Consider the following 24,336-nt stretch of genomic DNA (forward strand, 5'->3'; position numbering starts at 1 on the left):
CTAAACATTTCTCAACAATACACACAAATCTAAGTAAAGGAATGGAATTAAGAATATATAAATATATGGATGAGCAATGTTAGAGAGGCATATACTAAGATACAATAGAATAGAATACAGTATATACAATGCAAAATATGTAAATATTATTAACCTCTCTAGGGTACGTGAGACAGTAGTGTCCCACCTCTTCAACAGCCAGTGAAACTGCAGGGCGCCAAATTCAAAACAACAGAAATGTCATAATTAAAATTCCTCAAACATACATGTATTTTACACCGTTTGAAAGATACACTTGTTGTAAATCCAACCACAGTGTCCGATTTCATAAAGGCTTTACAACGAAAGCAAACCCAACGATTATGTTAGGTGAGTGCCTATTCACAGAATAACACAGCCATTTTTACAGCCAAAGAGAAGATTCACAAAAAGCAGAAATATAGATAAAATGTATCACTAACCTTTGATGATCTTCATCAGATGACACTCATAGGACTTCATGTTACACAATACATGTATGTTTTGTTCGGTAAAGTTCATATTTATATCCAAAAATCTGAGCTTACATTGGCGCGTTACTTTCAGAAGTTCCAAAACATCCGGTGATTTTGCAGAGAGCCACATCAATTTACAGAAATACTCATTATAAATGTTGATGAAAATACAAGTGTGCATGGAATTTTAGATGCACTTCTCCTTAACCTTTCTAGGACACACGTTGCGCTAGCGGAACCCCCCCCACAACATTCTGCTGAAAAGGCAGCGCGGGAAATTCAAAAATATTTTTTAGAAATATGTAACTTTCAGACATTAAGTCCAATACAGCAAATGAAAGATAAACATCTTGTTAATCTAACCATCGTGTCTGATTTAAAAAATGCTTTGCAGCGAAAACACAACATATGATTATGTTAGATCACCACCAAGTTCAAAAAACACACAGCCATTTTCCCAGCCACAGGAGTCACAAAAACAGAAATAGAGATAAAATTAATCACTAACCTTTGATGATCTTCATCAGATGACACTCATAGGACATCATGTTACACAATACATGTATTTTTTGTTCGATAATGTGCATATTTATATCCAAAAATCTTAGTTTACTTTGGCGCCATGTTCAGAAATGCCTCCAAAATATCCGGAGAAATTGCAGAGGGCCACGTCAAATAACATAAATACTCATCATAAACTTTGATGAAAGATACATGTTTTACATAGAATTAAAGATACACTTGTTCTTAATGCAACCGCTGTGTCAGATTTCAAAAAGCTTTACGGCAAAGCACAATATTCAATAATCTGAAAACAGCGTTCAGCCACAAAAGCAAGCCATACAGTTACCCGCCAAATTGTGCAGTCAACAAAACTCATAAAAAGCATTATAAATCTTCACTTACCTTTGCTGATCTTCATCGGAATGCACTCCCAGGACTAGCGTGTTTGGTAAACAAATCCAAACGCTCGTGCAGGTCCAGCCGAACGTCGGACGAAAACTTCAAAAAGTTACATTACAGGTCGAAGAAACTTGTCAAACTAAGTATAGAATCAATCTTTAGGATGTTGTTATCATAAATATTCAATAACGTTCCAACCGGAGAATTCCTTTGTGTCTATAGAAATAATGGAACGCAGGTCCCTATCATATGAAATGCGCGTGACCAGGACCTGGCTCTCTGCCAGACCACTGACTCATTCCCCTCTCATCCGGCTCCACATCACAGTAGAAGCTTCATTCAAGGTTCTACAGACTGTTGACATCTAGTGGAAGCCGTAGGAAGTGCAAACAGATCCATATCCTACTGTGTTTTCAATAGGTGATGAGTTGAAAATCGACCAACCTCAGATTTCCCACTTCCTGTTTGGATTTCTTCTCAGGTTTTTGCCTGCCATATGAGTTATGTTATACTCACAGACATTATTTTAACAGTTTTGGAAACTTTAGAGTGTTTTCTATCCAAATCTACTAATTATATGCATATTCTAGCTTCTGGGCCTGAGTAACAGGCAGTTTACTCTGGGCACGCTTTTCATCCAAACTTCCCAATGCTGCCCCCTATCCCTTAACTAATTTACCGCCTGGTGATGACACCAGGCAGTTCAAACTCCATCCCACCAAAACAGGCAGAAATTTTAGGCGGTCTTTTCAAAACGCTCTTACACTAAAAGGACATTATCATAATTTTCACAATTTCACAGTATTATTCCAACCTCATAGTGTGGAAATATATATAAAACACAGGAAAATCACGGTGCTGAGGGCACTGGGCCTTTAGGAAGATAAATATAAATCTCTCTGGAGATGGAACGAGATGAGAGAACAAACACCACCTTTTTAATTCTTCCTCATAAAGAATGTATCAGTGGTCTCTTATGTTCTGGTCTTACAAACTTAAACCCTCAAATCACCCTTGTCTGAAAATTCTAAATCCCATGAATAATTCAACAGAAAAAACTTGACATGCAAATACCCTCTTATCCCTCTACTTTGGAGATGTTCAGCCGGGTCTGTTTTGTGGATTGCCATCTAGACAAACCTTTTCCTCTCTAGACTCAAGCCTTGGTCGTGATTGTCAAGGGGAGAGATAAAGACAGTCCTCTCCTGTATTTCAGGTGTCACTGAGTATCTCCAGAGATGATGGCTCCCCTGGGGCTGTGGCTGGCCAAAGAGGGCCAGAGGGGGCGGTGAAGCCATCAGAAGACCGGGTCGACAGTAGACTCTGGTTCCAGTGGCGGAGCTTACTGTCAAATAAAATAACATTTTATTGGTCACATACACGTGTTTTGCAGATTTTATTGCGGGTGTAGCGAAATGCTTGTGTTTCTAGCTCCGACAGTGCAGTAATATCTAACAAGTAATATCTAACAATTTCACAACATATACCCAATACACACAAATCTAAGTAAAGGAATTAAGAATATATAAATATATGGACGAGCAATGTCAGAGCGGCATAAACTAAAATACAGTAGAATAGAATACAGTATATACATATGAAATGAGTAATGCAAAATATGTAAACATTATTAAAGTGACTAGTGTTACATTTATTGAAGTGGCCAGTGATTTCAAGTCTATGTATATAGGCAGCAGCCTCTAATGTGCTAGTGATGGCTATTTAACAGTCTGACGGCCTTGAGATAGAAGCTGTTTTTCAGTCTCTCGGTCCCAGCTTTGATGCACCTGTACTGACCTCGCCTTCTGGGTGATAGCTCTGGTGGTTGTTGTCCTTGATGATCTTTTTGGCCTTCCTGTGACATCGGGTGCTGTAGGTGTCCTGGAGGGCAGGTAGTTTGTCCCCATTGTTACGTTGGGCAGACCGTACCACCCTCTGGAGAGCTCTGTGGTTGTGGGCGGTGCAGCTGCCGTACCAGGCGGTGATACAGCCCGATAGGATACTCTCAATTGTACATCTGTAAAAGTTTATGGGTTTAATGTGCCAAGCCAAATTTCTTCAGCCTCCTGAGGTTGAAGAGGAGCTGTTGCGCCTTCTTTACCAAAGAAGGCGCAATACAGCCCGATACTCCTTAGGTCCTTTACTCCAGCAGCTCCACCTCCGCCAGGCATCCACCTGATGCCTGTGGAGTGGGCTCCACGTCACTGAGAAAGGTTACTGGTCCTGCCCATTATCATGCCCAACACCACGTCTGTACCATCAACAAAGATTAACTAGAGCCTGTAACCTGCAGAATGCCTGGGAGGCATAGTGTATATATTTACAGTTTCTCTTATTCCCTCTGTGTTAAATAATCTGGCAAACATTTGGGGATTTTGGAAGGATAAAGGGATGTTAACCCTCTGCTTAGATGACAACAGGCAAGAAATCCCATATGGTTGAGGAACAGAAGGCTTCTCTTTACAGCCAAAATACCGTTAAGCAGCTGGGTTTAATAGTACATCCTCTCTAGGTAACACTGGTGTTGTGCTGCTTATAGTTTGCTGCAGTGGGAGTATTTTTGAAAGTGTCTTTCTTGAAAGCAAAAAAAATCCTAAGAAATAAAACAAAAGCCTGTGCCTCCCTCTGTGTTTTTTGGCACTAAGTGGTGAAGGCCCTAGTCCAGCCCTCCTTGCAGAGATGTCTAGTGATGTCTAGGAGAGAGATCTCTACTCCTTCGTTTCTTTAATAGCTGGGAAGCTCCTCAGGGAGGCTCATCATGTACCCTTCCTTAGCCCTTGACAGACACAAGACTTTGTACCGATGCCAGCCAGGGAGGCAGAGAGGGAGCCAGAGAGCTCTGGTGTCCTGTAGCTCAATTGGTAGAGCATGGTACTTGCAATGCCAGGATAGTTGGGTCTACCCTTATGGAAAAACCAGATGAATTTCACATGTGAACACCTGACCTCGTGTGATTTCATGATCACATGTGAAGTTAATGTGACAACATGAGGATGTGATACCATGACACTGCACATGACAATATTTGAGCACGTGAAAACCTAGGTGTCAAATGTAATTTAGAATATTTTACTTTGAAAGGCATAATTTACATTAATTCTATTAAAACAGTCATGGTCCCCTGCAGGTTTTGTCTAGTTTCTGGTTTGTTTCAGACGTCCCCAAGGACGTTCTTAGAATGTTGTGTCATGGTCCACTGGAGGTTTTTGTCTAACTGCGGTGAAAATATGGTAAACCTACAACTATTTAATGTATTTTTACAGCTAAATTCAGGTGGTAATGAACAGCATTCTGCTCTATGCTGATTACTTGGGACTCAATCTCAATTAGGATTTGAATTCACAACCTCTTGATTGCTAGCTATCTGAAGTTCCTGCTGTGTCACCAGGTCTGTGGACATAATGGAGATTGGCAAGTATGCATTTCTGCACTTTGCCTAACATTATAGTAAATATACTGTATACAACAACTTGAAGGTGTTATTATACATTGCATCCGGAAAGTATTCAGACGCCTTGACTTTTCCAAATTTTGTTACATTAGTCTTATTCTAAAATAAATTAAATAGTTAAATCCATCTACGCACAATACCGCATAATGACCAAGCAAAAACAGTTATTTTTATAATTTTGTCCCAATTTATATATATATAAAAAATTATATCACATTTACATAAGTATTCAGACGATTTACTCAATACTTTGTTGAAGCACCTTTGGCAGCGATTACAGCTTTGAATCTTCGTGGGTATGACGCTACAAACTCTTGGGTATGACGGCACAACTGTATTTGGGGAGTTTCTCCCATTTTTCTCTGCAGATCCTCTCAAGCTCTGTCCGGTTGGATGGGGAGCGTCGCTGCACAGCTATTTTCAGTTCTCTCCAGAGCTGTTTGTTCGGGTTCAAGTCCGGAAGCCACTCATGCCTTGTCTGTGTGCTTAGGGTCGTCTTCCTGTTGGAAGGTGAACCTTTGCCCCAGTCTGTGGTCCTGAGCGCTCTGGGGCAGGTTTCATCAATAATCTCTCTGTACTTTACTCCGTTCATCTTTCCCTCGATCATGACTAGTCTCCCAGTCCCCACAGCACGATGCTGCCACCACCATGCTTCACCGTAGGGATGGTGCCAGGTTTCCTCCAGATGTGACGCTTGGCATTCAGGCCAAAGATTTTCATCTTGGTTTCAGACCGGATAATCTTGTTTCTCATGGTCTGAGAGTCCTTTAGGTGCCTTTAGGCAAACTCCAAGCGGGCTGTCATGTGCCTTTTACTGAGGAGTGGCTTCCGTCTGGCCACTCTACCATAAAGGGCTGATTGGCGGAGTGCTGCAGAGATGGTTGTCCTTCTGGAAGGCTCCCTTCTCCACAGAGCAACTCTGGAGCTCTGTCAGGCCCTTCTCCACCAATTGCTCAGTTTGGCTGGGAGGCCAGCTCTAGGAAAAGTCTTGGTGGTTCCAAACTTCTTCCATTTAAGAATGATGGAGGCCAATGTGTTCTTGGGGACCTTCAATGCTGAAGACATTTTTTGGAACCTTTCCCTAGATTTGTGCCTTCACATAATCCTGTCTCGGATGCTCTACAGACAATTCCTTTAACCTCATGGCTTGGTTTTTGCTCTGACTTGCACTACCAATTGTGGAACCTTACATAGACAGGTGTGTGTCTTTCCAAATCATGTCCAATCAATTTAACCTCGACAACAGCCAGTGAAATTGCAGGGCGCCAAATTCAAAACAACAGAAATCCCATAATTAAAATTCCTCAAACATACAAGTGTTATCCACCATTTTAAAGATACATTTCTTGTAAATCCAACCACAGTGTCTGATTTCAAAAAGGCTTTACTGCGAAAACACACCATGCGATTATGTTAGGTCAGCACCTAGTCACAGAAAACCATACAGCCATTTTTCCAGCCAAAGAGAGGAGTCACAAAAAGCAGAAATAGAGATAAAATGTATCACTAACCTTTGATGATCTTCATCAGATGGCACTCATAGGACTTCATGTTACACAATACATGTATGTTTTGTTCGATAATGTGCATATTTATATGAAAAAAATTCAGTTTACACTGGCGCGTTATGGTCAGAAATGCATTGTCTCAAACAAACATCCAGTGAAAGTGCAGAGAGCCACATCAAATTACAGAAATACTCATCATAAACATTGATAAACGATACAAGTGTTAAACATACGAATAAAGATAAACTTCTCCTTAATGCAACCGCTGTGTCAGATTTTAAAAAGGCTTTACGGAGAAAGCACACTTTGCGATTATGTTAGGTCAGCACCTAGCCACAGAAACCCATACAGCCATTTTCCAGCCAAGGAGAGTGTCACAAAAGTCAGAAATAGCATTAAAATTAATCACTTACCTTTGATGATCTTCATCTGGTGGCACTCCCAGGTCTCCATGTTGGACAATAAATGTATGTTTTGTTTGATAATGTCCCTCTTTATGACCAAAAACCTCCTTTTTGTTCGCAAGTTTTGTCCAGTAATCCGAAGTCTAGACAAAAAGTTTTTTAAAAAGTACAATAAAAGTTAGTAGAAACATGCCAAACGATGTTTAAAATAATAATAAATAATCAATAATATTTCAACCGGACAAAAGCTTCGTCAATAGGAAAGGAGAAACAAGAAAGGCGCATTCCCGATCAGGCACATGGCTGATGAATGGAAATTTCCACTGGCCACTGATTGAAAGTGCTGTATCTCCCTCATTTTTCAGAGTAAAAGCCTGAAACAATGCCTAAAGACTGGCCACATGTAGAGGAAGCCACAGAGCTCGTGAACTGGGTCCTAAGTCTTTGTATGGTGGATAGGCTTTCAATGGAAAAACAGCCGTTCAAAATAATAGTACTTTCTGGTTGGATTTTCCTCTGGTTTTTGCCTTCCATATCAGTTCTGTTATACTCACAGACATTATTTTAACAGTTTTGGAAACTTTATAGTGTTTTCTATCCGAATCTACTAATTATATGCATATCCTATCTTCTGGGCCTGAGTAGCAGGCAGTTAATTTGGGCACGCTTTTCATCCAAAATTCCGAATGCTGCCCCCTACCCTAGTGAAGTTAATTTACCACAGGTGGACTCCAATCAAGTTGTAGAAACATCGGAAGTATAACCAATGGAAACAGGATTCACCTGAGCTCAATTTCGAGTCTCATAGCAAAGGGTTTGAATACTTGTGTAAATATTTCTGGTTATTATTTTTTTTAACCTGTGTTCGCTTTTCCATTATGTGGTATTGATTGTAGAATAAGGCTGTAATGTAACAAAATGTAGAGAAAGGAAAGGGGTCTGAATACTTTCCGAATACACTGTATATAAAAAGACAGAAGCTGCTGTATTCTGATTTAAATTACTGTCAAATCTGGTACTGTGACCACAATTGGGACTCAGCCTTAAATGGATATTGAACTCATAACCTCTTGGTCGCTAGCAAACTGAAATGTCCTGCTACAGTGCAGCTACACCACCAGATCTGTGAGTGTGAAAGAAAAGGAAAGGGGGATACCTAGTCAGTTGTACAATTGAATGCATTCAACTGAAATGTGTCTTCCACATTTAACCCTCTGAATCAGAGGGGTGCTGCCTGAATCGACATCCACGTCATTGGCGCCCGGGGAACAGTTGGTTAACTGCCTTGGTCAGGGGCAGAACGGCAGATTTTTACCTTGTCAGCTCGGGGATTTGATCCAGCACCCTTTCAGTTACTGGCCAATCGCTCCTACCCGCCAGGCTACCTGCCTAGTTACGGCCATAGACTTTTTCTGCACTTTGCTAAAAGATGCCCAGAATTAAGTAAATAATTGTTCAATTATCACCACCAATGTAAATCTAGCAGTGCTCAGGGACACTTGACATACAGGATACATTCATTCTTTTGGGATTTTAACTTGCAACCTCTTTGTGGGAGTGCATCAATGTTTCTGCAGTGCCAACAGGTTCATATTAATTGCTTGGAACATACAAGGAGTGTACAAAACATCAGGAACACCTTCCTAAGATTGAGTCGGACCCCCTTTTGCCCCCAGAACAGCTTCAATTTGTCGGGGCATGGACTCTACAATGTGTCGAAAGCGTTCCACAGGGATTCTTGCCCATGTTGACCCCAATGCTTCCCACAGTTGGGTCAAGTTGGCTGGATGTCCTTTGGGTGGTGGACCATTCTTGATACACATGGGAAACTGTTGAGTGTGAAAAACCCAGCACCTACTGTACTACCATACCCTGTTCAAAGGCACTAAGAATCTTGTATCTTGCCTCTTCAGGCTCTGAATGGCACACACAATCCACGTCTCAATTGTCTCAAGGCTTAAAAAATCGTTATTTAACTTGTGTTCTTCCCTTCATCTACACTGATTTGAAGTGGATTTAGCAATTGACATCAATAACACCTGGATTCACCTGGTCAGTCAAATAAAATAAAATAAAAGTTTATTTGTCACGTGCGCCCGAATACAACAGGTGTAGACCTTACAGTGAAATGCTTACTTACAGGCTCTAACCAATGGTGCGGGGGAAAAAAGGTGTGTGTGTGTGTAGGTAAGTAAAGAAATAAAACAACAGTAAAAAGACATTTGAAAAAAGAGTAGCAAGGCTATATACAGACAACGGTTAGTCAGGCTTATTGAGGTAGTATGTACATGTAGGTATGGTTAAAGTGACTATGCATATATGATGAACAGAGAGTAGCAGTAGCGTAAAAAGAGGGGTTGGCGGGTGGTGGGACACAATGCAGATAGCTCGGTTAGCCAATGTGCGGGAGCACTGGTTGGTCGGGCCAATTTAGGTAGTATGTACATGAATGTATAGTTAAAGTGACTATGCATATAAGATAAACAGAGAGTAGCAGCAGCGTAAAAGAGAGGTTGGGGTGGCACACAATGCAAATAGTCCGGGTAACCATTTGGTTACCTGTTCAGGAGTCTTATGGCTTGGGTGTAAAAACTGTTGAGAAGCCTTTTTGTCCTAGACTTGGCACTCCGGTACCGCTTGCCATGCGGTAGTAGAGAGAACATTCTATGACGGGTGGCTGAGGTCTTTGACAATTTTTAGGGCCTTCCTCTGACTATGTCTATGTCTTGGAAAGAGTAGTTCCTAAGGTTTTGTACATTTAGTGTATATTAACACTCGCAAAAAATAAGGGTATAGTTAGGGTACACTACAGTGTTGTTACCTGGGGTACAAAAAGGTCAAATGTACACTTCACAGGTACACATATGAACTCACATGGTACAGTTTGGTAACTTGTAGGTATAATGGAACATCTGTCTACCTAATACTTTGAATATAAGGTACGATGAAAGATAGTAACAACAAGTAAGGAGTCATTTTTCACTTCACAAACCCCAAACTCCGGCTTGGTCTGACGGAAGTCTCGCAATGTCGAGCGTCTGGGTTGAGAAACTCTGTGGTACGATCATCACTGTGCTTTTATATGTGGGGCATTTTACTGTTCGGGGGCATAAGCAAATGTATGGGCGTGGTCAAATATACAGTATATGTATTTGTGCCAGCAGTCAGTGAAAGGTTTGTAGCAGTTTAAGTGTTTGATGCTTATGCTTTGACACGGTTTGTTCTGCAAACTTAGTAAGAGAATGTGTTAGTAATGAGTTTCACTGTGAAGAGAGTATTGTGTATTTTCCAGTAACTTATCGGCAACTTGTCACAATAACTTACTGGCTAAATGCAACCATTTAATAATGCAACGCAACTTCTTACAAAGATTGCTGGACTGACGATGTTAAAACGAAGTGCTCAACCTGAATCACAATGATAAATATAATTGTCTATTTTTAACAAGGTTGAGATATACTCTGTAGTCCAAAGTATACTGTGAAATCAGTTACTGACACAGACGTGGTGGCGTAGCAGGAAGAAATGCAATGCAGTGAACCAAGAGGTAGTGAGTTCAAATCCCAGATAAGGACCTGTTGAATAATAATTACTGTATAAATAAATAAACACAATGTAGTCGTGTGTCAAATAGGTAAGTTGAAAACACTTTGTTAAATGTTAATACCCTACAAACACATTTTTGTGAAAATTCATGGGAAAATTTGAATCCACATGTGAAAGGTTATGTGATCACATGTGAAACTTCATGTGAAATATCATCACACGTGAAGTGTTCCAAAAACACAAATCTGCAAAATGTGTCAAATCATATGATTTTTCACGTGAAATCATTAGTTTTTTCTGTAAGGGTACCCATACGTAAAATGTATACACACATGACTGTAAGTCACTTTGGATAAAAGTATCTGCTAAATGGCATATATTATTATATAATTAGCAACACAACAGGAACACACTGGGGGAGAGTCCACAACTACCTGCAGCACCTAGGAAGATGGAGTAACACTCAGAGGGAGTGTTTGTGAGAGTGCATATGAGACTGACTCAGACTGGAAAAGATGTCCGGCAGAAACTAAAGCAGGTCATACAGCTTAGGGTAGCTGAGGGAATAAAGACGCAGATGTGGAGTTATGTTTTTACATACTTTTACAAATTAATTAAAAATGAAAAGCTGAAATGTCTTGAGTCAGTAAGTATTCAACCCCTTTGTTATGGCAGTTCCGGGGGCCCCCTGAAACTGTGGTACGCCCCTGCTGTTGCAGAGTGACTGAGTTTATGAAACTGGTAAGGCAGGCAGGTTAAAGGAATGTCTCCCATCTGTATGTGTTGCAGGAGGTGAAGCAGTAGAAATGAATGGTAAATAATGTATTGAGTCATTTTGGAGTCACTTTTATAGTAAATAAGACTAGAATGTTTCTAAACACTTCTACATCAATGTGGATGCAACCATGATTACCGATAACCCCATAGGTCAAACATCCTCAAAATGCTTCACTGTCCCAATAATTATGGAAGGCACTGTATATGAGGCTATCAATATTATACTAGATTTTGTTCATGCCTTGTTCTGACATGCAATTGTTTAGTGCAAATCCAACCTTTGTAATCTAGGTGTTGAAATGTCTGGAAGCAGGAGATGACGGGATCCTTAGCTTAACACATACAGACAACTACTACTACCAAGTTCAATGACAGATACTTTTCTCCCAGAAGGTCTGAGCTGCACTTGGAGGTGCCACTGTGATAATGAAGATGGTTTGCCTAAGATTACCACATCAATTACATTGTCTATACTAAATGTGTTTAAATCAGTGGTGGTCGGTAACGTTTAAGATTAGGGAGGATTGTCTTGTTTTGCACGCTTTGTACAAAATAATAAAATGCAGTACTACAGGATATTTCTTAACGTAGCTCTTTATTAGCTAGCTATAACTTGCATGTTCACGTATCTCCAACCATGATCAACTGACCATGACCTAACCATCTGGGTGGTCTTAACCAATCACAGCACAGTATGATACGGCGGTAAAATGCATCCAATTATAATTCAGTATGTTTACACACATGAATATTTCATCCCCCTTCTTTTAAAACAAAAGAAAATGTTATATTACATATTCTAAGCGTTTCTTTTGAAAACATGCTCTGCAGTTTGAACTCAAGGTAAGTAACCATTTATATTGCATACTACACCAACTGAATCAACATATACTCTGAACAATGATCCAACATACTGTTACTTTTCGAACAAGGGATTCTCAACAACTCAGCTTTCACAGTAGAAATTACATCTTAACATTTCAAACAAATACAATACCAAAGCATTTCAAGTGAACTTTCAATAACAAGTTTACAGTCTGGAACTCTTTTAGGGCAGCGATCCGCCTACACCCTTTGACATTTCACAGGTCTAGGACAGCTCTGGGCTTGACCTCTCTTCCTGACCTTGTGCGATATGATGCTGAGCATGCTTCTGTGTCAGTCAACAGCTCTTGTGGTGTTGCAGGCAAGTGTGGTGTATGTTGTGCTGTGTGTGTGTTTAGTCCATCACGTTCTCTTTCAGGGGAACAGTTCATCTCATCAGGGTGTTGTTCTTTTGTGTTCAGTAGGTGACGACGATTGCGGCGGTACACCGCTCCTTCTGCGGTGCGAACATGATATGAACGTTCAGTGTCAGCTGGCTGGATGACGACTGCTGGCTTCCAGAGGCCATGCTCCTGGATTCTAACTGACTCTCCGTCGATCAGTGGTGGCAGTGTTCTAGCTGACCTGTCGTAGTATCGCTTTTGTTGTTGTTGCCTCTGTGCACGTTTTTCATGCATTTCCTTGTAGCTGATGCCCTCAGGTTGCAGCTGCTGGTTGGTGCTGGGAAGGATTGAGCGAAGTCTGCGGCTCATCAACAGCTGTGTGTTGCGGTATTCAAGGAGACTGAGGAAGGGGTCTCTCTTGTCTGCTTTTGCTTTGTCCATAAGTGATTTAGCAATCTACACTGAGTTTTTCAGCAAGGCCATTACTTTGAGGGTAATGTGGGCTTGTGGTGACATGTGTAAACTCCCATGCTTTTGTGAATGATTCAAACTCATTTGATTGTTATAGGGCCCATTGTCAGATATTAAAGTCTCTACAATGCCATGCCTGGCAAAGGCTGCTTTCAGCTTGTGTCTCACAGCTGCAGATGTGGTGCTGTGAAGCTTGTCGAGTTCGAAGTATCTGCTGTAGTAGTCCACTGTTACGATATAGTCCTCGTTGTTCCAGGTGAACAGATCGGTTGCCACGACCTGCCAGGGTCGGTCTGGGATACAGTGAGGTAACATTGGCTCTTTGGTGTTTGAGGGGCGTCGTTCAAGACATATGGCACATTTACCAACAATGTCCTCTATTTGTTTTGACATTTCACACGTTTACATCCGAACAGAATGGCGTAGAGCTCCATTTCAATTTGAGCGTATTTGATTTCACAGTCTGTGAGAGATTTGGAAGCGTAGCCGATGGGCTTTCCTTCTTGCTGTAGCACTGCACCTAGTCCATACTTCGACGCGTCCACTTGGAGTCTGAGCTTTTTGTCGGGGTCGTAGTAGGCAAGGATTGGTCCTGGTTCTCTCGTGATCAAGTCTTTCACATTCTGGAAAGCAATGTCGTGTTGCTTGTCCCAGAGAAACTCACTGGACTGCTTTAGCAGTTGACGCAGGGGTGCATTAGCATTGGAGAGGCAGGGTGTGAACTTGGCTAAGTAGTTGACCATGCCAAGCACTGTTTCCAGCTCTGCGCGGTTCTGTGGTGGCGCCATTTCTTTTATGGCTGAGATCTTCTGTGGATCTGGCTTGATTCCAGTCGCTGTGAGAAGATGTCCGAAGTAGCTGACCTCGGTAGCACCGACTGTGCTCTTCTCGGGGTTGAGCTGGACTCCTCTCTCGCAGGACCTTTGCAGCATCGCACGGAGGTTTCTGTCATGCTCCTCTTTGGTTCGACCATAGACAAGAATGTCGTCCACAATTGCCACAACTCCGTCGAGGCCTTCGTACACTTCGTCGATCTTTTGCTGAAACTCGTTTTGGGCTGAGATAATCCCAAAAGGCAGGTGACGGAACCTGTAGCGTCCAAACGGTGTGTTGAATGTTGTGAGCTTAGATGACTCTTCTGTGAGCTTGATAGCCCAGTAGCCTGATCTAGCGTCCATGACACTGAAGTAGTGTGCTCCCGCTAGCTTGTGTGTGATGCCATCTAGCGTCGGTAAAGGATAATGGGGGCGTTTAATAGCCTTGTTCAAGTCTCTTGGGTCGAGGCATACTCGGAGCTTGCCTGTGCGTGGTTTCTCCACCACCACTAACGCATTTACCCAGTCAGTCGGTTCTGTTACCTTGGTGACTATGTCAGATTGCTCCATGCTCTCCAACTCTTTCTTCAGAAAGGCACGGAGAGCAAGGGGAATCTTTCTTGGTGGGTAGACCACAGGGGTTGCGTCTGGGTCAAGGTGAATGGTACATTCTCCTGGGAATAATCCTATTCCTGTAAAAACATCAGCAAACTCCTCCAGTACATTTTCTGTCTCTACTGGTGCTGTCACTGATAAAACTAGCTTGATGAGGTCCATGTCTAAACATGCTTTAAGACCTAGCACTGCAGGTGCTCTAGTGTCAACAACGTAAAAGTTCAACATCATGTCACTTTCCTTGTATTTGCATTTGAAAGTGCATGTGCCTTTTACTGGGAGCTGTTCACCACCATAACCAGTCAGTATGCGTGTGGTGGGCTGTAGCTCACACTCAGATGTCAAGCTGCGGTACTTATTCAGACGAATAATGTTTACTTGTGCACCAGTGTCTAGTTTGAACATTAGCTTTGTGCCTTGTGTTCCTATCTCAATGTCAGCAAAGGCTTGCTCTGTCTCTGATATTTGACTTTTCTGTGTCACTGAATCAATAAACAGTTCATCAGCGTTTGACTCTTTGATTGACATTTCATCTGTGTGTACTGTTTTTCCACGGTAAGCTCTGCACACTTTTGCAAAGTGATTCCATTTTCCACATTTAGTACACTGTTTGCCTTTAGCTGGGCAACTTCCTTGTTCGCCATGCACTTTGTATCCACAGTATCCACATGTTTTGGGGCGTTTTGAGTATGTGTCGCTCTGTTTTTTATAGTTGTGTCTCTCTCCGTTCTAAAACGCGCTCTCTCTGCACCGGAGGTGTGCTTTGATGTCTGCCTGACTGCGTGCACTGCTTGTTCAGGTGAGCCAGTGCTAGCTCGTGAGATCTGGCTATGTCGATAGCTTTGTCCAGCGTTAGCTTGGACCCAACATTCAAAAGTTTCTCTCTCACTCGCGGTGAGTGTATTCCAAATACAATACGGTCCCTGACCATCTCATTCTTGTTTGCATAATCACAGTCTTTCACAAGCAGACGCAGCTCAGTCACAAACTGTTCAAAAGACTCGCTAGCTCCCTGTACTTTCTCATGGAATTTGTACCTAGCGAAAATCGTATTGGTCTTCGGCACAACATATGCTTCAAATCTATCGTAGTATGTTTTCAGTACCTTTGATTCAGCCTTGGTAAGTGTCCATGTGTTGTAAATATCTCTCCCTTTTTCACCGATCCAGAGGAGCAGGTAGCTGCACTTTTCCTCTTATCCTTTGTCCTTCAGAGGACCCGTGAACATTAGCTCCACATGCTGTTTGTACTTACGCCATGCATCGGGTAAGTTTGTAGACTCCCAGTCCATTCGAGGTGAGGAACTCCAGAAAAATCCTTTTACTCTGACACCATGTCTTGTTTTGCACGCTTTGTACAAAATAATAAAATGCAGTACTACAGGATATTTCTTAACCTTTCTAGCGGAACCCCCCCACATTCCACTGAAAAGGCAGTGCGCGAAATTCAAAGAATATTTTTTAGAAATATTTGACTTTCACACATTAACAAGTCCAATACAGCAAATGAAAGATAAACATCTTGTGAATCCAGCCAACATGTCCGATTTTTTAAAATGTTTTACAGCGAAAACACCACGTATATTTATGTTAGCTCACCACCAAATACAAAAAAGCACAGACATTTCTTTCACAGCACAGGTAGCTTGCACAAAACCCCCAAATAGAGATAGAATTAGTCACTAACCAAGAAACAACTTCATCAGATGACAGTCTTATAACATGTTATACAATAAATCTATGTTTTGTTCGAAAAATTTGCATATTTCAGGTATAAATCATAGTTTTACATTGCAGCTACAATCACAAATAGTGAATACGTAGCCAAACTGCACAAAATTATCCGGATATATTTCTGACACTCACCTAATCTAATCAAATAACTCATCATAAACTTTACTAAAAAATACATGTTGTACAGCAAATGAAAGATACACTAGTTCTTAATGCAATCGCCGTGTTAGAATTCTAAAAATAACTTTAGTACGACATACAGCTTACGTTATAGCGAGACAGCGCCTGCAATGAGGGCGGAAAATAGTACTAAACAACAACAGAAATGCCTTCTCGAACATGTGAGCTTTCATGTTTATAACAAACTTTTATGCCATCTGTAAATACAAATAAAGTTGTTAAATTACGAGCCTAGTTGATTTAGCCAAAGAAAAATATGATTGGCTGAGATAATGAGTGGGCTGGACATGCCAAGAGATGAGTTTCAGATTGGTCTGCGGTGTAGCATTTTGTGTCTATAAAATAAGCTGCTCGTTATGCGTAGATATACTGTTAGCCTTGGAGAACTGCAAATATGTTGCTACTGCTCTCAATAACATTGCTTCCTTGAATGGAAATGACACAGGACGTCTTATTTAATGGAAGGGGTTGCAGTCTGCCATGAAGCATTCATCCATGTATACTGGTAAGAGTCTAGCTACAGTTTCAGATATTATACGTTTCTAATTTTGTCAGAAAGTTGTTTCATTGCAAGTTTAAGCTTGCTGTTAGCTAGCTAGCTGAAGTTCAATGGCTGGTTTGCTAGCTAACATTGAACCTATTTGGTTACCTTTTAGCTAGCTATGACAATCGTTTTGTATTGCTAGTACTCTATGGATTGGGATCATAGTTCATTTTTTAGTTAGCTAGCTAATGTTAACATTACACATCTAAACAAAGACCCCAAGTTAAAGCTTGCTGTTAGCTAGCTAACATTAGCTGAGGTTAGATGGCTGGCTTGCTAGCTAACATTAACTTACGTGTATGAACTGTGTGTAACGTTAGTGATGTTTTCTCAGAAAAACATTATGCATTGCTAGTTAGAGCCTAATGTTAGCTAGCTAACTAACTAACATTGAACGTATTTGGTTAAATATAGCTACCTAAAACAATCGGTTTGTATTGCTCGTACTATATGGATTGGGATCATGGGTCTTTGTTTAGCTGGCTAGCTAGCTACATGTCTAAACAAAAGACCCCAAGTTAAAGCTAGCTATTAGCTAGCTAATGTTAGCTGACGTTAGATGGCTGGCTAGCTAGCTAACATTACGTGTATGAACTGTGTGTAACGTTAGTGATATTTTCTTAGAATGTAATTTCGTATTGCTAGTTATAGCCTAATGTTAGCTAGCTAACTAGCTAACATTGAACCTATTTAGTTAACTTTAGCTAGCTATGCCAATCGGTTTGTATTGCTAGTACTTTATGGATTGAGATTATGGTTAATTGTTTAGCTGGCTAGCTACCTACATGTCTAAACAAAAGACCCCAAGTTAAAGCTAGCTATTAGCTAGCTAATGTTAGCTGACGTTAGATGGCTGGCTAGCTAGCTAACATTACGTGTATGAACTGTGTGTAACGTTAGTGATATTTTCTTAGAATGTAATTTCGTATTGCTAGTTATAGCCTAATGTTAGCTAGCTAACTAGCTAACATTGAACCTATTTAGTTAACTTTAGCTAGCTATGCCAATCGGTTTGTATTGCTAGTACTTTATGGATTGAGATTATGGTTAATTGTTTAGCTGGCTAGCTACCTACATGTCTAAACAAAAGACCCCACGTTAAAGCTTGCTGTTAGATAGCTAGCTGATGTTAGATGGCTGGCTTGCTAGCTAACATTACGCGTATGAACTGTGTGTAGTGATGTTATCTCAGAATGTCATTTCGCATCTATTGTATGACAATGCTAAAATATTGGAAACTGGAATTTGTCTTTCAGCATCAGTAGAACACGCCTGACTCTCCTCCACCAGTCATACAAGGAAAATGGTCTAATGCCTCCCATCAAAAAGAGAGCTGGCCAAAGCAAGCACAGGTTACACCTGAAACGTGAAGACTTGAGCAAGTGGTGAACTTCATCAACAACTATGCAGAGAATAATGCAATAGTATTACCAGGACGCCACCCAGGACACAAACACTTTGGTAGAAAGCTGCTGCCATCCCATGTGACAAAAGCAGCAAGGAATCGATAACAACACTTGGTATGTAAAGCATAAACATGTTTGATTATTTAATTGACCTCCAACATGATTGGCACTACTTTTATTGATCTCACATTATTTCTGTATTTTCCAGAGGTATGTGTAGTCGGGCGGTCTTCCTTCAGGAATCTGTGGAGAAAATTGCTGTCCCACATCTCAAGCACTAAGCCCAGGACCAACCTGTGCTGGCAGTGCCAGAGGAACAACTATCAAGTATTCAGATCTGCCAGAAGCTGTTAAGTCAGCCAAGCTGAATAATACATTTTTATATTTAACCTTTATTTAACTAGGTAAGTCAGTTAAGAACAAATTCTTATTTACAATGATGGCCTACACCTGGGCCAAATGTGCACAGCCCTATGGGACTCCCAATCATGGCCAGTTGTGATACAGCCTGGATTCGAACCAGCGTGTCTGTAGTGACGCCTCAAGCACTGAGATGCAGTGCCTTAGACCGCTGTACCACTCGGGAGCCCAAAAGAAGCAAGAGCAGCCTCCCCTGCTTGTTCAGAGTGAGAGGTCTGTCTACCAGAAGATGGTTGCTGACTGCAAGCCCACCAGCCAAGACCTGCAGTCAACACCTTCCTGTTTTACAGCTCCGATGCTCTGGAACCTGGTGTTGTTGTCGCCAAGGAGCGTTCGGCCTCCGTCAGGACCAGGTTTCAGCTGCTGCGCAATGCTGATATCCTTCCTCCCATAGATATCATAACACGAGGTGAGACCCAGATGCAGATACAGGAGGCAGATGGTTGGAGTCTTACAATGTTTAAAAGGTCAAAACCAGATCAGAGTCCAGGAGGTACAGAGTGGCAGAAAGGCTCATGGTCAAGGCAGGCAGAATGGTCAGGCAGGCGGGTACAGAGTCCAGAACAGGAAAGAGTCAAAACAGGGAGGACTAGAAAAAAAAGAATAGCAAAGACAGGAGTACGCGAAAAAACGCTGGTTGACTTGGAACATACAAGACGAACTGGCACAGAGAGACAGGAAACACAACGGGTCCGCCCGTTGCGGACCAGGATGTCTTGCTCCCAGACAGACTAAATAAAATGTTTTGCTCACTTTGAGGACAATACAGTGCCACTGACACGGCCCACTACCAAAACCTGCGGGCTCTCCTTCACTGCAGCCGAGGTGAGTAAAACATTTAAACGTGTTAACCCTCGCAAGGCTGCAGGCCCATACGGCATTCCCAGCCGCGTCCTCAGAGCATGCGCAGACCAGCTGGCTGGTGTGTTTACGGACATATTCAATCAATCCTTATCCCAGTCTGCTGTTCCCACATGCTTCAAGAGGGCCACCATTGTTCCTGTTCCCAAGAAAGCTAAGGTAACTGAGCTAAACGACTACCGCCCCGTAGCATTCACTTCCGTCATCATGAAGTGCTTTGAGAGACTAGTCAAGGACCATATCACCTCCACCCTACCTGACACCCTAGACCCACTCCAATTTGCTTACCGACCTAATAGGTCCATAGACGACGCAATCGCAACCACACTGTACCCTGCCCTAACCCATCTGGACAAGAGGAATACCTATGTGAGATTGCTGTTCATCGACTACAGCTCAGCATTTAACACCATAGTACCCTCCAAACTCGTCATCAAGCTCGAGACCCTGGGTCTCGACCCCGCCCTGTGCAACTGGGTACTGGACTTCCTGACGGGCCGCCCCCCAGGTGGTGAGGGTAGGTAACAACATCTCCACCCCGCTGATCCTCAACACTGGGTCCCACAAGGGTGCGTTCTGAGCCCTCTCCTGTACTCCCTGTTCACCCACGACTGCGTGGCCATGCACGCCTCCAACTCAATCATCAAGTTTGCGGACGACACTACAGTGGTAGGCTTGATTACCAACAACGACGAGACGGCCTACAGGGAGGAGGTGAGGGCCCTCGGAGTGTGGTGTCAGGAAAATAACCTCACACTCAACGTCAACAAAACAAAGGAGATGATTGTGGACTTCAGGAAACAGCAGAGGGAGCACCCCCCTATCCACATTGACGGGACAGTAGTGGAGAGGGTAGTAAGTTTTAAGTTCCTCGGCGTACACATCACGGACAAACTGAATTGGTCCACCCACACAGACAGCGTTGTGAAGAAGGCGCAGCAGTGCCTCTTCAACCTCAGGAGGCTGAAGAAATTCGGCTTGTCACCAAAAGCACTCACAAACTTCTACAGATGCACAATTGAGAGCATCCTGTCACCGCCTGGTACGGCAACTGCTCCGCCCACAACCGTAAGGCTCTCCAGAGGGTAGTGAGGTCTGCACAACGCATCACCGGGGGCAAACTACCTGCCCTCCAGGACACCTACACCACCCGATGTCACAGGAAGGCCATAAAGATCATCAAGGACAACAACCACCCAAGCCACTGCCTGTTCACCCCGCTATAATTCAGAAGGCGAGGTCAGTACAGGTGCATCAAAGCAGGGACCGAGAGACTGAAAAACAGCTTCTATCGCAAGGCCATCAGACTGTTAAACAGCCACCACTAACATTTAGTGGCTGCTGCCAACATACTGACTCAACTCCAGCCACTTTAATAATGGTAATTGATGGAAACTTATGTAAAAATGTATCACTAGCCACTTTAAACAATGCCACTTAATATAATGTTTACATACCCTACATTACTCATCTCATATGTATATGTATATACTGTACTCTATATCATCTACTGCATCTTGCCATCTTTATGTAATACATGTATCACTAGCCACTTTAAACTATGCCACTTTATGTTTATCCACTACACTACATACCACTACATTACTCATCTCATATGTATATACTCTGTACTCTATACCATCTACTGCATCTGCCTATGCCGTTCTGTACCATCACTCATTCATAATGTACATATTCTTTATCCCTTTACACTTGTGTGTATAAGGTAGTAGTTGTGGAATTGTTAGGTTAGATTACTCGTTGGTTATTACTGCATTGCTGGAACTAGAAGCACAAGCATTTCGCTACACTCGCATTAACATCTGCTAACCATATGTATGTGACAAATAAAATTTGATTTGATTTGAAATACACTGGGGAAAACAATCGACACCTGGAGGGGGTGGAGACAATAATGAGGACAGGTAAAACTGATCAGGGTGTGACAGTACAAGCACCACCTGGACTGGACAAAGCTAGACAAAGTTATCTTTTTGAGAAGATCCGGGAGTTTTGCGATGAAGAGGCTATGGACATCACATGCCCTGCACCAAAGTCAAGGGCAGGACATAAACAGGCTCTCCGAATATAGATTCCCTTGTTCATGCGTGGTTCGGACGGACCAGTCATCAGCACTATCTGTAGTGCCTCTATTCAAATGACTCTCTCCTAACACACACACCATACGTTGCTGCTACTATTTTTTTTAATCCTACTGCTCAGCCACTTTAACCCTGATTGTATGCCTATAATTAATTCAGGTGTTTTAGTGTCATATAAAGATTACATCTATTGTTGGGCTGGAACAACCAAAAGTCAACACAGCAGGTTGTCCTATCCCGTTGATGCCTTTGTCCTATGCTGTAGTGTCCATACATTTTCCCTCTTATGAATAAAGTTCTCAACAAATTATCATTGAGTCAGTGCCACTGAGGTTTTGGACAATAATGTCCTCCTCCAGGCTATATGGATGTCATATTGTACAATGTCTCCCCTTTTCGTGGTCATGGCTAGAAGGGATCCAGCTTTTGACAAATTCACATCATATTTCACTTTTCGTCGTAGGAGAATAGGAGTAGGAGAATTTACGAAACAGTTTAGGAAAATGAACGTAGTAGGTTAGGAGAATTGGGTTAGTGTTAGGAAAAGGGTTAGGGTTGGCGAATATGCAAAAATAAATACTTTTGACATGAGTTTGACAAAAGCTGGATCCATTCTAACCACCCCTTTTCATAGGCCTAGATTACATGGTTGTGTTCAAGACAGACATGTGACTAACAGAAATGGAATAATGGGTCCCTGAACAAAGTGGGGGTCAAAATCAAAAGTAAGTCAGTATCTGGTGTGGCCACCAGCTGCATTAAGTACTGCAGTGCATCTCCTCCTCATGGACTGCACCAGATTTGCCAGTTCTTGCTGTGAGATGTTACTCCACTCTTCCACCAAGGCACCTGCAAATTCCCGGACATTTCTGGGGGGGAATGGCCCTAGCCCTCACCCTCCAATCCAACAGGTCTCAGACGTGCTCAATGGGATTGAGATCCGGGCTCTTCGCTGGCCATGGCAGAACACTGACATTCCTGTCTTCAGGGAATCATGCACAGAACGAGCAGTATGACTGGTGGCATTGTCATGCTGGAGGGTAATGTCCGGATGAGCCTGCAGGAAGGGTACCACATGAGGGAGGAGGATGTCTTCCCTGTAACGCACGGTGTTGAGATTGCCTGCAATGACGACAAGCTCAGTCCGGTGATGCTGTGACACACCACCCCAGACCATGACGGACCCTCCACCTCCAAATCGATCCCGCTCCAGAGTACAGGCCTCGGTGTAACGCTCATTCCTTCGACGATAAACGTGAATCCGACCATCACCGCTGGTGAGACAAAATTGCGACTTTTTGCCAGTCCTGTCTGGTCCAGTGACGGTGAGTTTTGTGCCCATAGGCGATGTTGTTGCCGGTGGTGTCTGGTGAGGACCTGCCTTACAACAGGCCTACAAGTCCTCAGTCCAGCCTCTCTCAACCTATTACGAACAGTTTGAGCACTGATGGAGTGATTGTGCATTCCTGGTGTAACTCGGGCAGTTGTTGTTGCCATCCTGTACCTGTCCCGCAGGTGTGATGTTCGGATGTACGGATCCTGTGCAGGTGTTACACATGGTCTGCCACTGCGAGGACGATCAGCTGTCGGTCCTGTCTCCCTGTAGCGCTGTCTTAGGCATCTCACAGTACGGACATTTGGATTTTTACGAATTATCTTTGAAAGACAGGGTCCTGAAAAAGGGATGTTTATTTTTTTGCTGAGTGTATGTATGTATGTGTATGTACACTACCGTTCAAAAGTTTTGGGTCACTTAGAAATGTCCTTGTTTTTGAAAGAAAAGCAAAACATTTTGTCCACTAAAATAACACCAAACTGACCAGAAATACAGTGTAGACATTGTTAATGTTGTAAATGACTATTGTAGCTGGAAACGGCAGATTTTTTTGGTATATCTACATAGGCCGACAGAGGCCCATTATCAGCAACCATCACTCCTGTGTTCCAATGGCACCTTGTGTTAGCTAATCCAAGTTTATCATTTTAAAAGGCTAATTGATCATTAGAAAACCCTTTTGCAATTAAGTTAGCACAACTGAAAACTGTTGTCCTTATTGAAGAAGAAATAAAACTGGCCTTCTTTAGACTAGTTGAGTATCTGGAGCATCAGCATTTGTGGGTTTGATTACAGGCTCAAAATGGCCAGAAACAAAGTACTTTCTTCTGAAACTTGTCAGTCTATTCTTGTTCTAAGAAATGAAGGCTATTCCATGCGAGAAATTGTGAAGAAACTGAAGATCTCGTAAAACGCTGTGTACTACTCCCTTCAGAGAACAGCGCAAACTGTCTCTAACCAGAATAGAAAGAGGAGTGAGAGGCCCCGGTGCACAACTGAGCAAGAGGAGAAGTACATTAGAGTGTCTAGTTTGAGAAACAGATGCCTCAGATGTCCTCAACTGGCAGCTTCATTAAATAGTACCCGCAAGACACCAGTCTCAATGTCAACAGCGAAGAGGTGACTCAGGGATGTTGGCATTCTAGGCAGAGGTCCTCTGTCCAGTGTCTGTGCTCTTTTGCCCATCTTAATCTTTTCTTTTTCTTGGCCAGTCTGAGATATGGCTTTTTCTTTGCAACTCTGCCTAGAAGGCCAGCATCCCAATACTCATTTACAACATTAACAATGTCTTTTCTTTTCTTTCAAAAGCAAGGACATTTCTCAGTGACCCCAAACTTTTGAATGGTAGTGTATGTTTGCACAGTACCAGTCAAAAGTTTGGACACACCTACTCATTCAAGGGTTTTTCTTTGTTTACTATTTTCTACGTTGTAGAATAATAGCGAAGACATCAATACTATGAAATTACACATATGGAATCATGTAGTAACCAAAAAAGTGTTAAACAAATCAGAATATATTTAAAAAATTTGATTCTTCAAAGTAGCCACCCTTTGCCTTGA

General features: G+C 42.3%; 1 long non-coding RNA gene across 1 annotated transcript; it reads left to right on the forward strand.

The window, feature by feature from the left end:
* Nucleotides 1–16,230: 16,230 nt before the first annotated feature.
* LOC120059939 lies at nt 16,231–18,514 on the forward strand. The gene is made up of 3 exons (XR_005478184.1): nt 16,231–16,610; nt 17,906–18,169; nt 18,264–18,514. It is a non-coding gene; the product is annotated as an uncharacterized LOC120059939 (long non-coding RNA).
* Nucleotides 18,515–24,336: the final 5,822 nt, after the last annotated feature.

The sequence above is a fragment of the Salvelinus namaycush genome, chromosome 15, assembly GCF_016432855.1.
Source record: "Salvelinus namaycush isolate Seneca chromosome 15, SaNama_1.0, whole genome shotgun sequence".
NCBI lineage: Eukaryota > Metazoa > Chordata > Actinopteri > Salmoniformes > Salmonidae > Salvelinus > Salvelinus namaycush.